Here is a 20,910-nt window from a genome sequence, read left to right as displayed (position 1 = left end):
AACACAGACACCAAGCCACAGGGATAGAGGCACAGTCTGGCGAGAATGGAAACTGAGGCACTTAGCTAGGGAATGACAAGGCCAAGGCGTCCCAGACAGACAGTGGCAGAACAGGAATAGCTGCTGTTCCCTGGAGCCTGCTGCCCCTCCTGTATCTGATACCCGGAGTGAGCCCCTTCCCAAGGCCCCTGTCATGTTATGGGAGTGAAAAGAAGAGCCCCGCCAGGAGAGAGTGACTCTTCCCACCCCACCATCTCTGCCAGAGGCGCCACTCTTGGGAGGTGACCTGGGAGGGACAGTGACGGTGACTCCCAGCCTTGGGCCTGAGCAGCACTGGGGTGAGGGGAGCCGGCGGGGTGGGGGGATGGGACTGTCTCGGTACCAGAGGTTCCCCACTGCAGCCAGGGAGTGGGCGAGGACGGCGCTGGGTGATGAGTCATCGGGAAGCTCCTCGATGAGCTCCTGTGAGACGTGAAGGAGACAAAGGAGCGTATGAGATTCAGGCCCGACTGACACCTCCCAGTGACAAGATGACACAGCCAGTGCCCCACATGGCCAGCAGGATCCCCCACCACCTCCCGCTCCTCCAATTCCTTCCTGCCCATCAAACTTGTCCTCCTTCCCAGATTCCTGCAAAGCTCACTCCCAATCCCCTTCTCTCCTCCTCCCTGTCAAAACTGCCCCCATTCAGCCCCATCCTGATGACCGAGCTGGGACCATGTGATTCCTTGGCCCCCACTCTCAGCTGTCCTCCAGCCCCACAATTCCCCCCCTGCCCACTACTGACCAATCTCACAATTTCTCCCTTCTCTTCTCCCAAGTCTTCAGCCCGAGGAATCCTTGTCCTCTGCTGCCCCCTCCAACACCACCCAGTCCCCACCCATGAGCCCGGCCATACCCCTGCCAAACCCATGTCTCTCTCCTCCCTCCAGCTGCCGTATGGCGTGTCTCACTCACCACGATCCTCTTCACCACAGCCGCCTTGCAGCAGCGCGGCTCCAGCGTGTCCTCCCCTCTCTCCCGTGCAGCCAGACATGCGGGGTAGATGGCCTGAAGGAACAGGAGCTGCTGCCCCTCATCCTGTACCCACCGGGAGTGGGGTATAGCAAGAGAGAACCTGTTAGTGAGGGACCTTCCTACCCCACCCAAACCAGCTCCAGGGCTCAGGCCTCAATGGGCGATTGTGGGGACCCGCCTATTGTCCAAATCCCCCACCACTCCTACACAAGCAGGATCAGGAAGTGGGACAGTGCCTGTGGGGGGAAACGACCTCGGCTGTTGTGGGACAAACACCCCCATCTTGGGGGTCCCACATCATGGGTGTAAAAGGGCCCCATTAGGGGTGGTGGATCATGAGGGACAAGACCCTTGGCAGGGGGTGGGGATGCTGGGAAGGGACAGGGCAATCTTGGTTCAAGCCCAGGTGGGGAACATTTGTACCTTATCTCTGCACTGGAGCTGCTCTCGGATGACCTTGAGAGCAGCTACATCTTTGGCCATGTGCACCCCTTCCTCCTGCTCCGAATCCCGGGGTGTCCCTGCACCAGGGAGGGAAGGAGAGGGGCGTGGTGGGCAGAGCAGGATTCAAGACCCCCCTTCCCACCTCAGGCACCCAGGGCAGATCGGGCCCCAAACCTCCCTCTCAGGGATGCCTTCAGGCCCCAACAGCTTCAGAAGCCCAGAGCAGAGCCCCCCTCCCCTGCCCAGGACTCCAGGGCAGGTGCCTGTTCTCCCAGCCCCGGAGCAGCAAGGACCTACGTGGCAGCAGCTCTTCACGCCCCCACCCCCAGGTCACCGTGTGGAAGGGGCAGCTGTGTCGGCTGTTGCTGTCCGTGGGGTTCCCGTGGCTCAGGCCAGACACCTGGGATGGGGACCTCCCCCCGCACCCGTATCCCTGGGAGAGTGTCTGGTCCCAGGGTGTTCACATCCCCGTCCTCACCCCTTCCACAGCCCCGCCTGGCTCCTCACCTGGAACAAAGCAGTGGCCTCCATCGGCCTGGCTGCTGCCAGAGGCCCAGGTGCTGCCACTGTCCCATGCTGAGCTGCCGGTGCTGGGACAGGGACCTTCCCCCTCCTGGCCGGCGGGGGCTGGAAGGGCCTCAGTGACTGGGCAGGGCGATGCCTCCTGATGGGAAGGAGGGCTGGGCTCCTGGGGCCGCTGCTGCCCACACAACAAGCCCCAGAGCCACCCTGCCCGGCGCCCCTCCTGGGCTGGGTCCTGTCTGCAAAACCGCAGCCTGGGCCAGCTACATTGGGGCCTGGTCGGGGCCTCTCCCAGCTCGGCGCCTGCGCCGGGAGCCGGGGTCCTTTTCCAGAAGGCCGGGCACTTCCGCCGTCTGGCCTGGACGGGAGCTGCTTCCCCGCCAGCGGGGACGCAGGGCTTGCTCTGCCCCTTGGGAAGGTGGCAGCTGCTTCCCTCAGGCTCTGGGGCCACCTGCAGAGCCTTCCTCCGCAACATCCGCAGGAGCCTGGCCATCCTGGAACCGAGCGGGGAGCAGGGGTGAGACTGGGCTCAAGGCAGCCTTTCACTCCTGGGCCTTTTCTGTCCCTCCTCTTCCCTCCTCCAACCACAGCAGCCCCTTCTGCCCCCACAGGAGTGCAGGGAGTGCCATCTACACACACGGGCAGGAGTTCATTGCATGGTCTGCTCCCAACGTTCCCCCTCGTAATCCCTGCTGCTGCAATAGCCAGGAAGTCTCATCCTTTTCCAGCAATGGGGTCAGTCCCAAAGACCATCGGTTCCTCTGGACAAGCAGTCCCCTCCTGTCGTCCCAGGCCACTCTCCCACCCAGGCTAGAGAAGGAACAGAAGCCAGGAGTCCGGACTTCTCCTGGGAAACCATTCCCCACGTCAAAGTCACAAAGAGCCTAGGCACAGGAAGACCAGGGCCCTCCTCGTTCCCCCTTGATTTCCAGACTCAGCAGCTCACAGGGTCTGGCCCAGCTCCGAGACTCTCAGCCTGGGGAACGGTGTCCCACAAGGGAAGGAACCATTCTGGAACCTTTCCAAACACACTGGAGACGGCTCTGGAGAAGCCCCTGCCTGGCCTAAGTGTGAGGGGCTCTTGGGGGCTGTTTGCAAAGGAAATCCCCCTTTGGAGATAGTCTCTCCCCATTTCTGCCTCTCCCTAGACAGACAGGGGACGCCACCGAGGAACCCGAATGCCACTCACTTGCTCTCAGTGATGGGATGATGGATGGCGGATGTACAGGGTCAGCAGACGTCCCACGCCCTCCTCCTCACTCTCCAAGCCCAAGGCAGGCTGGAGAGGGTGGTGACCTCAGGAGTTACCCTGCCCAGCCAGCAGGCAGGGTAATGACACTAGGGCGATCAACTAGCTGTGAAAACAAGAGTCTGTCTTATTGCCAAGGGACGGAGAAACTCAGCCAGCAGCAGGGGGGTGCAGAACACTGCCCTAGGGCGTAGGTGACAGCGCCTCCAGGATCCTGACATCCCAGTACTTTACACACCTTCCTGGAGCCTCCCAAACCCACTGAGCTGTAGCCATGGGATCCCAACCCTACTGATGGCAAACGGGCCTCAGCTAGGAGCACAGGGTCACACTGAGTGTCAGAGCCATGGATGGACCCCTTCACTAACCACTGCCGCACACTCCCTCCACAGCTGGCAATTGCAACCAGGCCCTAATGGATGGTCCCCCTGCCTTTGAGAGGGAGGGTCACTCCAGCTTCCATTGCTGCCTCTTGATCTGTGGGACTTTGGACAAGTTGCTCCCCCTCTCCATGGCTCTCTGGGACTCACAACCCTGAATGGGCTTTGAAAAAAAACAATGGTTAAAGTTTTGCCCCAACTAGTTCTTGTTTCTCGAGACTAGCCATTTCAGCAAAGTTTAGAATTCTTGACATTCAACACCTGGAAACATCCCTTTCTCCTTCGCAGACGGCCTTAACATCCCTTATCTCACCCAGGCTCCCTGCTGCCTGGAATTAGAGAATTGACCCTATTCCCACTGGACCTACCCAAGGTGTCACACAGCAAAGCGTGACGGAGCCAGAAAGAGAAGACAACAATCCTGACTCCTGTTCTAACTAACAGACAACAACCCCCCTGGAGGCAGGGATAAAGCCCAGGAAATAAGGTGTGAACATTTTCATGGAAACCGTTTTCTGTCTGAAAATCCATTCATATAAAACCACTTTGTTTCTTGAAATCATAAGAAGTAGGATGAAAATTCTTTGCAAAAATATTTGTTTGCAAAACAAGAGCATCTCCTGTTTGTCACAGTGCATTCAACTGTCTCGTCGTACACAAAGGGGAGACACTATGATCTAGCAAAAAGAAAAAGGAGTACTTGTGGCACCTTAGAGACTAATGAATTTATTTGAGCATAAGCTTTCGTGAGCTCCAGCTCACTTCATCAGATGCATCTGTAGCTCACGACAGCTGTAGCTCACGAAAGCATGTGCTCAAATAAATTGGTTAGTCTCTAAGGTGCCACAAGTCCTCCTGTTCTTTTTTGCAAATACAGACTAACACGGCTGCTACTCTGAAACCAACTATGATCTAGAAAATTAGATGAGATGCTTCAGTCTGAGCTAAGTAGTTGCTGCTCTTCACAATTTCAAAAGAATAAAATACAAATAAAAGAGAATATGAGGTCATAATCTGATATGGCTCAGTGTGATAGGACACCTCCTAGTCTGTACTGCTCCAAGTGACACTCTTCAGTGGATCCCCAGCATCCACCCATGGCAAGGTAGGTGGGAGAGGATTGTTATTCGTACTTGACAGAAGGAGAAACGAAGGCTGAGAAAGGAGCAGGGACTTGTCTTAGCTGATGCTGCCAGTCAGTAGCAGAATTGCTCTCAAATGAGCTACAGACCAGCAATTGTTCATAGTAATTATGCAGCAAGTATTTGAGAATAATTGGATTGTTCGAGAGGATATTGAACTGCTCCGAGACAATGAATGGAGAGCAGCATCCACATTGGTCAGAGATATAACTGGTTGTGACTTATTTGCTTGGTCATAAAAGAGAACAACAAAGACCAGAGTTTCCTCCCTGTCAATAGCTCCCTCCTCAGCCAATCAAGGTTGAGACTTTGAGGGGGGGAGGCGAAGGGTTCTCATCAAATAGCCCAAAGAATGGCCCTGGTCACCACCGAGGCGATCATTCTCAGAGCCCTATTCCAGTCTCACCTCTCTGTGAGGGCCTCCCACAACCCCCCCGGCCCCAGCTCCACACACAGAGCTCCTGGTGGTGGGAGGAGAGCAGAAGAAAATGACAAAGGAAGCAAGAAGAGAAAGGTAGGAGGGACAGAGGAAAAGGGAAAACAAAAAGGAGAAAAACCAACATCCCCAGTGATTCTAAGGGACAAAGTCCTAGGTCGGAAATAAAATACTTCCCCCACAATCTAATGTTTTCCTTTCCTAAAAATCAACCGGCACCTGATGGATCAGACTGAAGAGGTTCCAAACCTCTCCGAGGCTCTTACCTTACCTTCTATACAGGGATGTCTGTTTTCGATCAAAACCACTACAAGAAAAGGAGAAAACTCCGAAGAGGGTTCTCCTTGTTCTCACGAATGTGAAAGTGAATGCTCTCTCAGTCCTCCAGGAGAGACCTCGAGAAGGAGACGTGCTGAAGCAAAGCCACAGGGATCTCCGAGCTTGCCCCTGTCCTGCGCCCCTGTCCTGCCCGGCTGATGTCAAGATCTCTCTGTGAGATCATCGCCTCCCCACCACCTTTGTCCAATAGGCTGAGGTCCTGCCAAAGGCCCTTGTGATGTCACTGCCACACCCACCCCTCCCTTGCAGTGCTGATGTCCTGCCCGTGTCCAGCCACATTGGATGTTTCAGCCGCTTCCCCTGGATCACCCCACTCAATGACTCTTCCTTGTGGGGATGACACCCACTACACAGTATAACACAGAGCTTCTTCCCCAGGCCGCAATTAGGTTTTCACAAGTTAGTTGACTTTATGGCCAGAAGCAACCGTTAGAGCATTTAATCTCATCCCCTGCATATCCTAAGGCCTCCTGTATATCAGAAGAGCTGGGCTTTTCTTTTACTCAAATGTTTTCCAGAAAGGCATCTAGTCTTTATTCGAAGAGATCAAGAGATGGAGAATCCATCATTTCTCTTGGTAGTTTGTGCCAATGACGAATCACCCTCTTACAAATCCGGGTCTTATTGTCTTTATACTTTTTCTGATTTCTGCTTCCATCCATGGGGTCTTGTCATGCCTTTCTCTGAGACATAAAAGAGCCCTTTTATACTCAACATTTTCTCTCCATGAAGTCAAGCAACTCACCTCTCATTTGTCTTTTGTGTATACTAAACAGATTGAGCTTTTTCAATGTCTCATTAGAAGGCATCATCCCCATCACTCAATTACGAATCTTTTCTGTACCCTCTCCAATTGTTTTAACATAATCTTCAAAATGTGGACACAAGAACTGGATTCAACATTCCAGCATCGGTCTCACCAATGCTCTTTCACTTCCCTTTCCATTCTCACTACTCTATCCAGCCAAGAATGGCTTTAACCTTTTTTAACACAGTTTCACATTGACGGACCGTGCTGAGCAGCTCGTCCTCTATGGCCCCGAAATCCTTTTCAGGGTCCCTGCTTTCCAGCGGATTGTCCCCCATTCTGTAGGGTGCCACCTGACTCCTTTGTTACTGAAGCTATGGGGTTGCATTTGGCTTTATTTAAACCTAATTATTTCGTAAGTATTTTAGAAGAACTAGCCCATTAGAGAGAGAATCGTGAATTACTCCAAGACAATGAATGGAGAAAAGCGGCAAGAGCAATCAAATACATGTTTGGTTATGGCCTATTTCCTTGGTCTTAAAAGAGAGTAAGGAGGACCTGAGTCTCCTCCCTCACAATAGCCCCAAGCTCCCCCAATCAGCATTGAGACTCTGAGAAGCAGAAAGCTGAGAGTCCTCACCAGATGTCCCGGGTCACCACCGGAGGGAGTCACTCTTAGAGCACCATTCCAGCCACATGTCTTTGGGAGCAACCCCCCATCCCCAACTCCACATGCACAGACAGGTCCTGGTGGTAAAAGGAAAGCAGGGGAAAAGGACAAAGATGCAAGAGAAGACGAGAAAGGAGGGAGAGACAGGAAAAGGGAAAACAAAAAGGAGAAACCCCAGTGTCCCCAGTAATTCTAAGGGACAAAGTCCTAGGTCTGAGTTAAAATGCTGCCCCCACAATCTAGTGTTTTCCTTTCCTAAAAATCAGCTGGCACCTGAGTGATCAGACTGGTCAGGTTCCAAACCTCTCCGAGGCTCTTACCTTCTATACAGGAACGTCTGTTTTTGAGCAAAACCACTACAAGAAAAGGAGAAAACTCCGAAGAGGGTCCTCCTTGCGCTCACAAATGTGAAAGTGAATGCTCTCTCAGTCCTCCAGGAGAGACCTCGAGAAGGAGACGTGCTGAAGCAAAGCCACAGGGATCTCCGAGCTTGCCCCTGTCCTGCACCCCTGTCCTGCCTGGCTGATGTCAAGATCTCACTGTGAGATCATCGCCTCCCCGCCACCTTTGTCCAATAGGCTGAGGTCCTGCCAAAGGCCCTTGTGATGTCACTGCCACACCCACCCCTCCCTTGCAGTGCTGATGTCCTGCCCCTGTCCAGCTACATTGGATGTTTCAGCTGCTTCCCCTGGATCACCCCACGCAATGAGCGTTCATTGTGGGCTCAAGCCGAACACAGTAAATCATCAGAGGCTTCTCCCCATGCTATGCTCAGTTTTTCATCAATTAGCAGACTTTATGAGCAGAAGACACAATTAGAGCATGTCATCCGACCCCCTGCATATCACATGCTTTCTGTAGAGCACAGAAGCTAGTTTTTGACTACACACGTTCCAGAAAGGCATCTAGTCTTCATTAGAAGACATCAGGAGGTGGGGAATTCCCTCCACTTCCCCTTCTGGTTTGTTCCTTTTGTGATTCATCCTCATGGTTGAATATGTGTGCCCTCTTTCTAATATGCATTGGTCTCTTTTGAGTTTCCAGCCACTGGGTCTTGTTATGCTTTTCTCTGCTAGATTAATGAGCCCTTTAATACCCGATATTTTCTCTCCATGAAGTCATTTCAACACTTCAATGACGTCACCTCCCGATCTTTTTTATCATCTAAACAGGCTGAGCTCTTTCAATAGCTTATTCACAGGCATTTTTCTCCAGCCCTCAAAATGTTTCATTGCTTTTTGCTGCCCTATCTCCAATATTTCCAAATCTTTTTTCAAAGGTGGATGCCAAAACTGCATGCAGGATTCCATGATGAGTCTTCCTCATGGTTTCAGAGTAACAGCCATGTTAGTCTGTATTTGCAAAAAGAAAAGGAGTACTTGTGGCACCTTAGAGACTAACCAATTTATTTGAGCATAAGCTTTCGTGAGCTACAGCTCACTTCATCGGATGCATACTGTGGAAAGTGTAGAAGATCTTTTTATATACATACAAAGCATGAAAAAATACCTCCTCCCACCCCACTCTCCTGCTACTAATAGCTTATCTAAAGTGATCACTCTCCTTACAATGTGTATGATAATCAAGTTGGGCCATTTCCAGCACAAATCCAGGTTTTCTCACACACACACACCCCCACCGCACACACACAAACCCACTCTCCTGCTGGGAATAGCTTATCTAAAGTGACCACTCTTCTTACAATGTGTATGATAATCAAGGTGGGCCATTTCCAGCACAAATCCAAATTTTTTCATGCTTTGTGTGTATATAAAAAGATCTTCTACACTTTCCACAGTATGCATCCGATGAAGTGAGCTGTAGCTCACAAAAGCTTATGCTCAAATAAATTGGTTAGTCTCTAAGGTGCCACAAGTACTCCTTTTCTTCCTCATGGTGTGTCACCTCCCTATGCTCCTCACTGCTCTTTTCATACATCTAATGATGGCTTTAGCCCTGTTCACCACAGCATCACCCTGGGTGCTCATGTTGAATGGCTTGCCTAGCATGGCCCCGAAATCCTCTTCACAGTCAGTGCTTTCCTGGATACACTTCCCCACTCTGTAGGTGTGACCTGCATGCTTTGTCGCTAGCTATAGGACCCTTCCTTTGGTTCTTTTCCAACTTGTTTTCTTTGAATGGCTCCACTTTATCAAGGGATCCCATTGCTCTGTGTCACTGCCCTCTCCTCATCATTAATTACCACTCTGCTACTATTTTATCACCCACCAACGTTAGCAGCAGTGATATTTTATTTGGGTTGCAGTTCTTTGATATTTATTTTCAAGAATTAGTCCTTGAGAGCCTCTTCATATCCCTCGTGCCCATAACCTGCTCCACACAGCACAGTGAGAAAAGGCCACCCAGCCCAGCTGTGCCCTAGGGGCTAAGCACAGAACAAATGTAGGAGCTTGTGTCATCCATAGCTTCTGAACAACATGTGGGGGTCATCAGCTTACAAAGACACTCTAGACCGGTAGCATAGACAGGCCCCAAATGTATCTAAGTGTCCCGCCTTGAAAAACAGAAGACAAAAAAACATAACCTTGAGTAGCTTTATTTTATAGTTGTGGAAACTGAGGCACACAGAAGCAAAGAGATTCGCTCATGGTCAAAAAGTCAGGAATAGAAAATGGCCAATCTGCTGATAGTCAGTCCTGGGCCCTAGCCGTGTTTGTCTTGGCCTCTCTGCTTCAGCTCCAGTAACAACCCGGGTGGAGGTTTTCTTCCTCTCCGTGTCCTTTAACTTCACGTCACTGGAGAAGAAAGATTGCTTCTGACCAGCTGGCTCTAATGCTGAAAAACTTTCATTTTTTTCTTTCGCTAGGAGGATAAGGCTGGACGTTTTCTCTCATTCACTTTCCTTTGGAATAATTTCAATCCAGTCCAAAGGATTTCCTTTTCCATTGTGTCTTCAGTACCTTTCCTAGCAAACAGTTCCTGTTCGAGCACAGGTTTCCAGTTTCAGGCTGTCCCAGGGTGAGATGGCCATGAAAGGGGTAGTAGCTCAACTGAACCTATCCCCAGGTGAAGGGAAAAAGTGCAGGGGTCACATGGAAAGGAGCAGCATGTAACTAGGATCCAGGCCTGTTGGGCGATATAAGAACAGCCTGTGCTCAGCCAGGAGAGAGACCCGCAATGGGAGCAGGCCTGGGAGGGGCTTGGATAGTCCTTTCAAGTCAGTTTCGGTACACAGTAGGGGATGGAACAGCCAAGCTACTAGGGTTGGGAGCTGGGCCTCCTGGCAGTGCCCAGGAACGAAAGCACAGCACCTGCCAGGAAGGGAGTCCCCACAGAGGGACACCGTAATCTTCCTGGGAGGGAAAAGGCTCTCACTGCCATTTCTTAACCTCATGGGGTGTTCTCCTGCTCTGCCAACCCCACCCCTATTTCAGCATCTCCAGGTGCCTGAGGAAGCAGGCACCAGAGGCCATCCTGCAGCTGGGACAGAGATGTAGGTTGATGACCTACCTGCCCGTGGTGACCATGGTGCAGGACAGCCCTCAGGACATGCGAATGCAGCTCCAGATCTGCAGAATGCACCTTCCCTTTGCTGGCACGAGACCTTGCAGGTTGCGGGAGGTGAGACAGGCACTAACTTTTGGTAACCCTCAGTGGGATCAGAGGGTAATGGTTTGTAGAAAGTGGTGTTGGAGAGCTTTAAAAAAACTAGGCAAGACATTTACAACACACACTTTGTTTCTCTACAAAAGAAAAAGGACACTAAATTATCTAAACTACTACATGCCACAAGGGGCCACAACAGTGGTTCCCTTTACCCACCCAGCAATATTGTTAATGTATCCAACTATACTCTTAGCCCAGCAGAAGAATCTGTCCTATCTCAGGGCCCCTCCTTCTGCCCCTCCACCCCCACGAATATGATACCGTTCTGTGGTGACCTAGAATCCTATTTTCGATGTCTCCGACTCAAGGAATATTTCTCCAACCTCTGAACAACATACTAACCCACAGAGAGCTTCCTACCAAGACGACAAAAAGAAGGATTCTGGGTGGACTCCTCCTGAAGGTTGAAACAACAGACTGGGCTTCTACAGAGAGTGCTTCCGCCGACGTACACGGGATAAAATTGTGGAAAAGCAACATCACTTGCCCCATAACCTCAGCTGTGCAGAACACAACGCCATCCACAGCCTCAGAAACAGCTCAGACATCATAATCAAAAAGGGTGACAAAGGAGGTGCTGTTGTCATCATGAATAGGTCAGAATATAAACAAGAGGCTGCTAGGCAGGTCTCCAACACCACTTTCTACAAGCCATTACCCTCTGATCCCACTGCGGGTTACCAAAAGAAGCTACACCATCTGCTCAAGAAACTCCCTGAAAAAGCACAAGAACAAATCCGCACAGACACACCCCTAGAACCCCGACCTGGGATATTCTATCTGCTACCCAAGATCCATAAACCTGGGAATCCTGGACGCCCCATCACCTCAGGCATTGGCACCCTGACAGCAGGATTATCTGGCTATGTAGACTCTCTCCTCAGGCCCTATGCTACCAGTACTCCCAGCTATCTTCCAGACACCACTGACTTCCTGAGGAAACTACAATCCATCGGTGATCTTCCTGAAAACACCATCCTGGCCACTATGGATGTAGAAGCTCTCAACTCCAACATTCCACACAAAGATGGACTACAAGCTCTCAAGAACAGTATCCCCGATAATGTTACGGCAAACCTGGTGGCTGAACTTTGTGACTTTGTCCTCACCCATAACTATTTCACATTTGGGGACAATGTATACCTTCAAGTCAGCCGGATTGCTATGGGTACCCGCATGGCCCCACAGTATGCCCGCATTTTTATGGCTGACTTAGAATAACGCTTCCTCAGCTCTCATCCCCTAATGCCCCTACTCTACTTGGGCTACATTGATGACACCCTCATCATCTGGACCCATGGAAAAGAAGCCCTTGAGGAATTCCACCATGATTTCAACAATTTGCGTCCCACCATCATCCTCAGCCTGGACCAGTCCACACAAGAGATCCACTTCCTGGACACTACGGTGCTAATAAGCGATGGTCACATAAACACCACCCTATACTGGAAACCTATTGACCGCTATACTTACCTACATGCCTCCAGCTTCCAACCAGGACACACCACACAATCCATTGTCTACAGCCAAACTCTACCATACAACCGCATTTGCTCCAACCCCTCAGGCAGAGACAAATATCTACAAGATCTCTATCAAGCATTCCTACAACTACAATACACACCTGCTGAAGTGAAGAAACAGATTGACAGAGCTAGAAGAGTACCCAGAAGTTACCTACTACAGGACAGGCCCAACAAAGAAAATAACAGAACGCCACTAGCCATCACCTTCAGCCCCCAACTAAAACCTCTCCAATGCATTATCAAGGATCTACAACCTATCCTGAAGGACGCCCCATCACTCTCACAGATCTTTGGAGACAGGCCGGTCCTTGCGTACAGACAGCCCCACAACCTGTTAGTCTCTAAGGTGCCACAAGTCCTCCTTTTCTTTTTGTGGATACAGACTAACATGGCTGCTACTCTGAAACAGTGTTAGTCTTGCAGATGCAGACTAACACGGCTGCTACTCTGCCATGCCTCCACCCACTTTAACCCAAAACAAACTCAGGTTTTGGGTCAAAGGGGGTAGAGGCATGGAACAGAGTATATAGTGAACAAAAGATTGATTTTAAAAGTGTCAGAACAATATTGTGAAAACAGGAAATTCCTAGTCTTGACAATCTTTCACGAAAAACCCTTGCATTCCAAAAATAGTCACTTTTCTACAGACAATCCTTCATTTGGAAAAGATTTTCAACCGTGTCTAGAAATTGCTCCCAGGTCAGTGTCTCTCTGCGCGTGGGGTGCACTCATTTGCCCTCCCCTTCCCCTGGGGATGTGTATGAAGCACTAGTTAGAGGGGTACAGAGGAGGTATAAATAAAGATGATTAGGTCTTGACGAATACACATGTGGAGGGTGTGGGGGGAGAGAGACATGACTGATTGTATTGTCCTGAAGTAGTGCACAGCTTCCAAAGGTTTGGTGAATGCTTCTCTGGGGGTCTGATTCTGCAAACCAACTTCCAGGAGCATCAGATGTGCATCTGACAAGGCCCTGCTCCCTCCTCATGTCCAGGCCACTTGGCCAGTGGCTTGGCATGAGTAACTCTGATGCTGGACTACCATTTTCCTACCCCTGCCTCTATGTGCATTGTGAGCAGCTGCACTGCTGCACATCCAAGTGGCTAAAGAACCATCAACAGGCGTCACTCTTCTTCACTCTCTGGTCACACAATTACAGACATGAAAGTTGTGATATTACAACAGAAAAACTTCAGAAACAGACTCCAACCAGAGACTGCTGAATTGGAATTCATTTGCAAATTGGATACAATTAACTTAGGCTTAAATAGAGACTGGGAGTGGTTGAGTCATTATGCAAGATAACCTATTTCTCCTTGTTTATTCCTTCCCCCTCCCCCCACTGTTCCTCAGACATTCTTGTTAAACCCTAGATTTGTGCTGGAAATGGCCCACCTTGATTATCATCCACATTGTAAGGAGAGTGATCACTTTAGGTAAGCTATTACCAGCAGGAGAGTGGGGTGGGGGAGAGAAAATCTTTTGAAGTGATAAACACCCATTTTTTCATGGTCTGTGTGTATAAAAACATCCTCACTGTATTTTCCACTTTATGCATATGATGAAGTGAGCTGTAGCTCACGAAAGCTTATGCTCAAATAAATTGATTAGTCTCTAAGGTGCCACAAGTCATCCTTTTCTTTTTGCGAATACAGACGAACACGGCTGCTACTCTGAAACCTGCCCATTTAAATCGGTAAAACTAAACCGATCAATTGATTCTGCTTTCTCTGTATTGAGGCTTTCCATTGATTGTAATTGAGATTGACATTTATAAATGTAAACCAATCAATTAACGTGACTTTCTTAAATGGCTATGTTCAATTGGCTCTACTTTGCAAAGGGTTACTTTGTGATGGAGATTGACATGAATTTTTGTAACACAGCGAAGAGCCGCGATTTGGAGCGGCACTCATAGAAATGCCACATAGAGACTCCCACCCTCTACTGTTTGGATCAGGAATGTTAAAAAACGGGGAGTCTCAAAAAAATAACACCTTTGTATGATAAAAGAAAGTCAATACCGAAGGAATGTTAAGAGACATGGAGTCTCAAATAAAATAACAATAGTCGGTGAAATGAGAAATGTGTTTTTATTAAAGTAAGGAATGTATGTGAATGAATGGTGGGTTTTGAATAATCAGGGAAGTGCCAGCCTATGAATTTAACATCAATTGGCCGAAGAAGACGCCAGGTGGAGACAACCAGAGAACCCCACCGGAGGGCAAACTAGGATCCACCTGACCAATTCAAAGGATGAAGAAAGCTGATGAGCACCTGACAGCCGTCCTGGAGCAGTCATGACTAACAATATGACAAAGCAAATTCCACGGACTGGCATAGGAAGAAATTCCTACAAAAATGGACACTAAGGACTGAGAACTTTGAGTCTCCAGTTCTGCCACTACCCTTCAGGAGCATCGGATGCGCATCTGACACGGACTCGGCTCCACTCTCGTGTACAGGTTACCTGGCCAGTACTCTGTCACGAGCAACTTCTAGGCTGGTAACTATAACCCCTATGCAGAACTGGTATGAATGAATGAATGAATGAATATATATATATATTTAAGTAAGGAATAAGTAACAATACAACAGTGTGAGTTTTATATTTCTTTTTATTATATTTACAATAAATGTGGCATTTTGCCTTGTCCCTTTTATAAGATCCTGCTAGTTTTTATTTTATTGGTACAACAATTGCTTGCCAAGTACTGAAATATAACTGCCTCTGGGGTTGGGTGCAGCAGCTGGTTGACAGCCATATGGTAACAATGCGCTGCGATCGTTCATCCGGTGCTGAAATGCAGCCATCTCTGGGGTGGGACTCATCAAATGTTTAAATGTATATCAACATTTTTCATAGAATCATAGAATCATAGAATATCAGGGTTGGAAGGGACCTCAGGAGGTCATCTAGTCCAACCCCTTACTCAAAAGCAGGAGCCATCCCCAATTAAATCATCCCAGCCAGGGCTTTGTCAAGCCTGACCTTAAAAACTTCTAAGGAAGGTGATTCCACCACCTCCCTAGGCAACGCATTCCAGTGTTTCACCACCCTCCTAGTGAAAAAGTTTTTCCTAATATCCAACCTAAACCTCCCCCACTGCAACTTGAGACCATTACTCCTTGTCCTGTCCTCTTCCACCACTGAGAATAGTCTAGAACCATCCTCTCTGGAACCACCTCTCAGGTAGTTGAAAGCAGCTATCAAATCCCCCCTCATTCTTCCCTTCTGCAGACTAAACAACCCCAGTTCCCTCATCCTCTCCTCATAACTCATGTGTTCCAGACCCCTAATCATTTTTGTTGCCCTTCGCTGGACTCTCTCCAATTTATCCACATCCTTCTTGTAGTGTGGGGCCCAAAACTGGACACAGTACTCCAGATGAGGACTCACCAATGTCGAATAGAGGGGGACGATCACGTCCCTCGATCTGCTCGCTATGCCCCTACTTATACATCCCAAAATGCCATTGACCTTCTTGGCAACAAGGGCACACTGCTGACTCATATCCAGCTTCTCGTCCACTGTCACCCCTAGGTCCTTTTCCTCAGAACTGCTGCCTAGCCATTCGGTCCCTAGTCTGTAGCTGTGCAGTGGGTTCTTCCGTCCTAAGTGCGGCACCCTGCACTTATCCTTATTGAACCTCATCAGATTTCTTTTGGCCCAATCCTCCAATTTGTCTAGGTCCCTCTGTATCCTATCCCTGCCCTCCAGCGTATCTACCACTCCTACCAGTTTAGTATCATCCGCAAATTTGCTGAGAGTGCAATCCACACCATCCTCCAGATCATTTATGAAGATATTGAACAAAACCGGCCCCAGGACCAACCCCTGGGGCACTCCACTTGACACCGGCTGCCAACTAGACATGGAGCCATTGATCACTACCCGTTGAGCCCGACAATCTAGCCAACTTTCTACCCACCTTAGAGTGCATTCATCCAGCCCATATTTCCTTAACTTGCTGACAAGAATACTGTGGGAGACCGTGTCAAAAGCTTTGCTAAAGTCAAGATACAATACATCCACTGCTTTCCCTTCATCCACAGAACCAGTAATCTCATCATAGAAGGCGATTAGATTAGTCAGGCATGACCTTCCCTTGGTGAATCCATGCTGACTGTTCCTGAACACTTTCCTCTCATGCAAGTGCTTCAGGATTGATTCTTTGAGGACCTGCTCCATGATTTTTCTGGGGACTGAAGAGAGGCTTACTGGCCTGTAGTTCCCAGGATCCTCCTTCTTCCCTTTTTTAAAGATTGGCACTACATTAGCCTTTTTCCAGTCATCCGGGACTTCCCCCGTTCGCCACGAGTTTTCAAAGATAATGGCCAATGGGTCAGCAATCACAGCCGCCAGTTCCTTTAGCACTCTCGGATGCAACACATCCGGCCCCATGGACTTGTGCACGTCCAGTTTTTCTAAATAGTCCCTAACCACCTCTTTCTCCACAGAGGGCTGGCCATCTATTCCCCATGTTGTGATGCCCAGCACAGCAGTCTGGGAGCTCACCTTGTTCGTGAAGACAGAGGCAAAAAAAGCATTGAGTACATTAGCTTTTTCCAAATCCTCCGTCACTAGATTGCCTCCCTCATTCATTAAGGGGCCCACACTTTCCTTGGCTTTCTTCTTGTTGCCAACATACCTGAAGAAACCGTTCTTGTTACTCTTAACATCTCTCGCTAGCTGCAGCTCCAGGTGCGATTTGGCCCTCCTGATTTCATTCCTACATGCCCGAGCAATATTTTTATACTCTTCCCTGGTCATATGTCCAACCTTCCACTTCTTGTAAGCTTCTTTTTTATGCTTAAGATCTGCTAGGATTTCTCCGTTAAGCCAAGCTGGTCGCCTGCCATACTTACTATTGTTTCGACACATCGGGATGGTTTGTCCCTGTAACCTCAACAGGGATTCCTTGAAATACAGCCAGCTCTCCTAGACTCCTTTCCCCTTCATGTTAGTCCCCCAGGGGATCCTACCCATCCGTTCCCTGAGGGAGTCGAAGTCTGCTTTTCTGAAGTCCAGGGTCCGTATCCTGCTGCTTACCTTTCTTCCCTGTGTCAGGATCCTGAACTCAACCAACTCATGGTCACTGCCTCCCAGATTCCCATCCACTTTTGCTTCCCTTACTAGTTCTTCCCGGTTTGTGAGCAGCAGGTCAAGGAAAGCTCCACCCCTAGTTGGCTCCTCTTGCACTTGCACCAGGAAATTGGCCCCTACGCTTTCCAAAAACTTCCTGGATTGTCTATGCACCGCTGTACTGCTCTCCCAGCAGATATCAGGAAAATTAAAGTCACCCATGAGAACCAGGGCGTTCGATCTAGTAGCTTCCACGAGCTGCCGGAAGAAAGCCTCATCCACCTCATCCCCCTGGTCCGGTGGTCTATAGCAGACTCCCACCACTACATCACTCCTGTTGCTCACACTTCTAAACTTAATCCAGAGACACTCAGGTTTTTCTGCAGTATCGTACCGGAGCTCTGAGCAGTCATACTACTCCCTTACATACAGTGCTACTCCCCCACCTTTTCTGCCCTGCCTGTCCTTCCTGAACAGTTTATAACCATCCATGACAGTACTCCAGTCATGTGAGTTATCCCACCAAGTCTCTGTTATTCCAATCATGTCATAATTCCTTGACGTCACCAGGACCTCCAGTTCTCCCTGCTTGTTTCCAAGGCTTTGTGCATTCATATATAAGCACTTGAGATAACCTGCTGATCGCCTCTCATTCTCAGTATGAGGCAGGAGCCCTCCCATCACAGACATTCCTGCCTGTGCTTCCTCCTGGTATCCCGCTTTCCCACTTACCTCAGGGCTTTGGTCTCCTTCCCCCGGTGAACCTAGTTTAAAGCCCTCCTCACTAGGTTAGCCAGCCTGCTCGCAAAGATGCTCTTCCCTCTCTTTCGCAAAAAAAATTAGTTGCATATTTTCCACTTAGAACAAACTCAGGTTTTGGGTCAAAGGGGGTGGAGGCATGAAAGAGAGTATATAGTGAACAAAAGATTGATTTTAAAAGTGTCAGAACAATATTGTGAAAACAGGAAAGTCCTATAGTCTTGACAATCTTTCCTGAAAACCCTTGCATTCCAAAAATAGTCACTTTTCTACAGACAATCCTTCCTTTGGAAAAGATTTTCAACCATGACTAGAAATCGCTCCCGGGTCAGTGTCTCTCTGAGCGTGGGGTGCACTCATTTGCCCTCTCCTTCCCCTGGGGATGTGTATGAAGCACTAGTTAGAGGGGTACAGAAGAGGTATAAATAAAGATGATTAGGTCTTGACGAATACACATGTGGAGGGTGTGGGGGGAGAGAGACATGACTGATTGTATTGTCCTGAAGCAGTGCACAGCTTCCAAAGATTTGATGAATGCTTCTCTGGGGGAAGCAGTGAAACTGACTACACAGAGTGCTGTCATTTGCAAAAAGATAAAATGGAGAAATGTTGTGTGTGTTTAACCTCTTTCAAACAGTGGGCTCTTAAATGTTGCAAATAATTTCTAGATCAACCAGAAGTTAGGGGCTTGAGGTAGGAGTCTCCCAGGCATTGTCTTCACTGCAAAAGTGTGTTTACACGGAGATAGCTAACTTGATGTAAAATCCGAGTGGAGACAAGGCACAGGTGGCTTTAACCTCTGTGTCACTTGTCCAGGTAAATACCAGGCTGAGCGTATAGCATTCCTGGACTAGCTACATCAAGGGAAAAGACACCTCTCCCTCACCTCTACTAGTACTTTACATTGAGTTCGCCAGCTGAGTGTAAACACATACGTTTTGAGCTGGGAGGTTGATTTTTTTTTTGTTTTGTTTTGCTGCTTTTTGGTGGTGGGGGGGGGGGAGGAGGGTACTGAAGCCATAATAGTGACATTCTCTAGCCTGTGTTATTTGTATTACTGTAGCACATAGGAGCCCCAGTCATGGATCAGGACCCGATTGTGCGAGGTGCTGTACAAAATAGTACAAAAGACAGTCCCTGCCCCAAAGAGTTGACAATCTAAGTATAAGACAAGAGACAGATGGAGACAGACAGACAGGGGAGTGCAAGGAAATAATGAGACTGTGTCGGTCGGTATGATAGGCAGTGGTCTCAGCGCCCCAGGAGACAGGCTGTTGAATTTTTGGTAGACACCAGGGCAAAGAAGAGCTTTGATTTGGGAATTGGAGATGGATAATGAGGTAGGTTTGCAAATGTTTAAGGGGCTCTCCTTCCGAGCATGAAGGGCATGTGGCAGAAAGCATGAAGGTGGTTGTCTGAAAATTTAACAAGTGGGTGTTGCTGGCAGCATGGACCGATTGGAGGTGGGAGTCAACACCTTGGTACAGTGAATGAGAGATGTCCGGTTGGGAGAGGACAGTATGTGAAGGGCCGTGAAAGAGAAGACAAGCAGCTTCTGTTTGATGCAATAGAGAAGGGGGAGCCAGTGGAGGGATGCAAAGAGGGGTGACATGGTGAAAGCAGTGGGCTCAGAGAATGATCTTTGCAGCTTGCAGCAATATTCTGAATGGATATGAGCTGGGGAAGAGGGAAAAGAGAAACATGTGGCGGTAACTGAGATGTGATGTGATCAAAGCCGGGATGGGAAGTTTAGCTGTATGGATGGAGAGGAAAGGCTGTATCTTAGAGATGTTATGCAGGAAAACACCACAAGACTTAAGCACAGCCCTGGATGTGAGGACCTAGAGCAGAGGTGGGCAAAGTATGGCCCGCGAGCCACATCCAGCCTGCGGGACTGTCCTTCCCGGCTCCTGAGTTCCCAGCAGGGGAGGCTAGCCCCAGGTCCCTCCCCGCTGTCCCCTCGCCCCTGCGGCCTCACCTCACTGTGCCGCTGGTGCTCTGGCCTGCTGCTCCTACCGGGCAGCGTGGCTGCGAGCTCCTGCTGCTCTGAGCAGCGTGGTAAGCGGGTGAGGGGTGGGTTAGATAAGGGGCAGTCAGGGGACAGGGGGCAGTTGGATGGGGTGGAGGTTCTGGGGGGGGCGGTCAGGGGATGGGGAACAGGGGGGTTGGATAGGTGTGGGAATCCTGGGGGGGGCGGCTGTCAGGGAGCAGGGGTGTGGACAGGGGTTGGGGCACTCAGGGACAGAGGTTGGTTAGGGGATGGGGTCCCAGAAGGGGCGGTTAGGGATGGGGGTCAGTCAGGGGGCGGGAAGTTGGAGGAGGTGGATAGGGGGTTGGGGCCAGGCTACTTGGGGAGTCACAGCCTTCCCTACCCGGCCCTCCATGCCGTTTTGCAACCCCGATGTGGCCCTTGGGCCCAAAAGTTTGCCCACCCCTGACCTGGAGAGAGGTGTGAGTGGAAGATGACAGGTTATGGGCCTGAGTGACAGGCAGGATGCTGGCCTTGTCCACAGCGATGGAGAAAGGAGGTAATAGAGAGGGCTTGGACAGGAGGGGAGAGACAGAGAGCTCTGCTCTAGCCATGTTGGGCTTGAGCTGACAGCTAGGTAGGCACAAGGAGATGTCCCAGAGACAGGCTGAGGTGTTCATTTGGCCAGCAGGAGATGGGGCTGGTGCAGAGAGGCAAATGGGTGAGTTGTCAGCATGGAGAGGGGAGTTGAATTTGTGTTTACAGAGGAGACAACCCAGAGACGAGGGGCAGAGGGAGAAGAGAACAGAAGGGGGAGGCTGGCCATAAACCATGTCACATTTACTGGTTTGTTTGTTTATTTTTCTCAAGACCTCCCCCCTCCTTGTCACACACTGTTACACCAAAACAAACCAGTAAGGACCCTCCCCGCCCCATGTGTTTATATACTATTTGGTCAGCCCCAGAGGACCAAGAACAGAGCCTATGGAAGCGTC

The sequence above is a fragment of the Lepidochelys olivacea genome (assembly GCF_965140295.1).
Source record: "Lepidochelys olivacea isolate rLepOli2 genome assembly, chromosome: 14".
In the NCBI taxonomy this organism is placed as follows: Eukaryota; Metazoa; Chordata; order Testudines; family Cheloniidae; genus Lepidochelys; species Lepidochelys olivacea.
Note: the sequence above shows the minus strand (reverse complement) of the source record.